Here is a 3,985-nt window from a genome sequence, read left to right as displayed (position 1 = left end):
AACTGACTCGAAAATGCCTAATCTGCAGAAGGAACCGAGCTAAAGTTGGCCAGCAGATGATGACAGACCTGCCGTCAGTTCGAGTCGAAGGAGGAGATCCACCATTTACGAATGTTGGAATGGACTATTTTGGCCCCTTCGAAGTTAAGTGTGGTAGGAGTACTCAAAAACGATATGGGGTGGTATTTACTTGCATGTCTAGTTGAGCTATACATATTGAAATATCCACCAGCTTGGATACTAGCTCATGCATAAATGCAATCCGCAGATTCATCAGCAGAAGAGGACCTGTGAAGCAGATAACGTCTGACAACGGGACCAATCTAGTGGGTGCCTGTAATGAGCTAAAACAGGCGCTAAAGGACATGGATGTGACTGAACTACAGAATTTCCACTCTAATCATGACATCAAGTGGAGTTTCAACACCCCAGCAGCTTCTCACCAATTAGGTGGCGTCTGGGAGCGCCAGATAAGGACTATAAGAAAAATTCTACAGGCCTTACTTACTGAGCAGCACATGAGGTCATGCCAGAATGATAATCAGTTGTGTACCCTCATGTGTGAAGTTGAGGCAGTAATCAATAGCAGAACACTGACGCAGTCATCAGATGACCCACATGACTTGGGGGTCATCACACCCAACGATCTACTCCTGATGAAGTCACCCAGAGGGCCTCCCGGTGAGTTCATCCCCAAATATGTCTACGCCCGCCGCAGATGGAGACAGGTCCAGTATATTGCTGACACATTCTGGAAGAGATGGGTGCGGGAATATTTACCCGCCCTCCAAGAGCGTCAGAAATGACTACAACCGAGACGCAATCTCCAGGTCGATGATGTCGTCCTCGTAGCAGACCACGCTCTTTCACGCAGTTTCTGGCAGATGGGTCGCATAGAAGAGGTCTACCCCCGACAAGACAGGGCTGGTGCGACGAGCGAAGGTCAAAACGGCTACCACAACATTGATGAGACCAACTACGAAATTGTGTATTTTATTGGAGCAACAATTGCCATCGAAGCCGGAAAAGTGATTTAATGGATCTCAGTTTGAGAATGTATGTGCATGTAGAGCACATTTGTAAATATGTTATGTGTTTCAACGAGTCTGAAATCTCAGCCAAGCACTCATATGGAGTTCCAGAGTTTGTGAGCGATTTATTGATAAATCAAGGAGAATTATTTTGTGTAACGCTGTCATCAAGCCAGAAAGTGCCTGTGTAATGGATTCACCCATTTTATTTCAGTTTGTGATATAGTAGGTGCACGCCATGCGCTGCCTACAATTAATAAGTTCTTTAAATGTGGAGAAGTTCATTGAGCCAAGAGAAGGATCTTGTTAACGCGGGGATTTCATTTATCTTCGTTTCATCAAATCTGACATCATCAGTATTATGCCTGAATTATGACACGAATGCAACAAGTCGACGAGGTGATGCCTTTACAAGTAATAATTTAACTTTAAAAACAATAACAGTGAAGGAAATCTGATGATGACTTTAAGAGAAATAGTTGGAGAAGCAAGATATGAATAGACTGAATTAAATATCCTATGGACTCGGTTTACAGAGAGAAAGTTATTTATTTCTATGGACTTTAAAATGCACAGAAGAGAGTCAAGGAGTAGAGTTAAAACATGTTTATGACCCATTTCCCGCTAAGATGATCATTTTATTACATGTATTGTCTTTTGATATTGAGTATTTGTTTGAGATGCATGTGTTCTGAAAAGGAAAAATGTTTCAATCTGTTTGATAAAGGTTCATATGATTAAGAAACGGATGGTATTTGAATTTGTTCAAAAATGCTACAAAGGATGATTTAAGGCAGAGTTAAGAAGTTTGTATTTTGTATGCAAATTCAGGTTTTGTTTAAATGAGCAAAGTTGCTATGGTTAACCAAATCAGGAGATTGATAAAGTAGAATTTCCAAGCAAACATTTATTTGAAGATGAAGGATGATTTTACATTTATTTGAAAAGTTATAATGGTTTATGTTAATTTGATTTAACGTGTATGCCAACAGTCATATATTATGACTTTATGAATGAAGCTGAAAGTATGATATAACTCTGTTACAGAGTATGCATTTAATCACTTTGATTTGGGAATGTCTTTTTTAGATCAAGGTTTATTTTGTATAAACCAAAGGTATATTCACAGCAGTATTAAACTTTGTTACTGTATGGAAATTGCTGATTTCGAGAGTTTTAAGTATACAATTTCATGTATAGTGTCCGGAGTATCTCCGCCATGTCACGCGGAAGACCGGGGTTCGATTCCCCGCCAAGGAGCCAGGATATAATTTCATTAGAAGAATGTGATGTTGATGTTTTAGTCATGTTTACATTTAAAAACAGAAAAAAAGAAGAAAAAAAACAACAACAAGAGAGTAAATGTGGTTCAGAGCATAAAAATTTTAATTTTTTTTAAACTTTCAATCATAAGGTAAAAAAAGGTTATACCGAAGATCGATATGCAAATTAGAGTATACGTCAAAAGTTACGAGCATATAGTTGTAGATCAGACTGAGTTGATACTACCTACTTTGGTAGATATTTGGAAAGAAATGTTTGACGTTGAATATTTTGTTTGATTGTTTATTTGTTTGTTGATAGATGTATACATATGTTTCAGAATCAGAAGTATGGTTAAAGTTAAACAAGTTTATGTACAGATGATACTACTTAAAGAAAGACAAATTCACAAAGAATTGGAAGTTTAAGTTTATTATGATTTATTTATACATTTCTGTTGAATAAAACAGGATTAACAAGGTATTAAGCATTGAAAGGTAACAGTGAACATCAGTTGATATGTGTAATAATCCAAAAAAGGGTATTTTTTGTTTGATGGTAGCACATTTAAGGTTTATCTTAGTATAAGAGGTTTGTTATAATTTTAACTGATATTTGGAGTTACATGTTAATTACAGTTAAGTCTTGACCACTGCTTTGTTAATTTTTTTTTTAATGATATTTTATTTCCTTCCTCATAAATTCACATTACAAGAAATTATCACAATAAGTCATATAAAACAAGATCTTCGATACAAAACACTTCATGAATTACATTAATCAAAGAACAATAAACATAGGAAAATCTCAAATTATACATGATTGTATATACATTTTTCTTTCATATAACAATTTATAATCGAAACAACAATAGAGGAAGGTATAAAGTTATTTTTTATTTTTGTTTTACTGATATTTTATTTCCTTCCTCATGAATTCACATTACAAGAAATTATCACAATATTAAAGTCATATAATTTTATTTTTTTGAAAAGCTTTTTTGCCTTTATTCAGATCCTCATAATTATACAAAATGATGAATAGGAACACAATTGTTCTTACAGTATAAACATACATGTAGTACATTGTCTCATACATTATAAACACAGACATATTTAAAAAATATTTTCCATAAGTATCCAAACTTATATAGTACACATTCAAACAAGTGTACAGAATGTGCTCCAATTCCTTTAAAAAGGTAATGTAGCGGCGCGAAACTTGTATGGCGCCATCTGTGGCGGCGCCAAACTTGAATAGCGCCATCGGTGGCGTTAAGAAAATATGTGCAACAGAAAGCCTAGTCAAAGGCATCAGACTTGATGTTTGTTACCACAGAATTCATGACTTTGCTCCGGATGAACAAATAGTTGGTAAGCTACGATACATGATTCCTGTAGATAACTGATTTACTGTCAAATATAGGAAAATAGTTGTTTCATACGATTGTTTATTCCTGTGAATTATGTGCAAATAGTGAGTTGATTTTGGATGATTAACGCAACGTTATGTACAGAAGGCTATGTGTTGCTATGTGTTGCTATGGGGCTATGAAACGCATTGTATGAATAGGGTTACATTACAATGTGTGTGCTATTAAAGGCCCTTTTACACTTTCACGGATCGCATCACGGATCATCCCGGATCTTAATCCGGGGTGTTCCGGCGTGCGACTCCACGATTTCTTCTCG

The sequence above is a fragment of the Strongylocentrotus purpuratus genome, unplaced genomic scaffold, assembly GCF_000002235.5.
Source record: "Strongylocentrotus purpuratus isolate Spur 01 unplaced genomic scaffold, Spur_5.0 spur5_scaffold_16, whole genome shotgun sequence".
NCBI lineage: Eukaryota > Metazoa > Echinodermata > Echinoidea > Camarodonta > Strongylocentrotidae > Strongylocentrotus > Strongylocentrotus purpuratus.
This window is presented reverse-complemented; position numbering follows the sequence as displayed.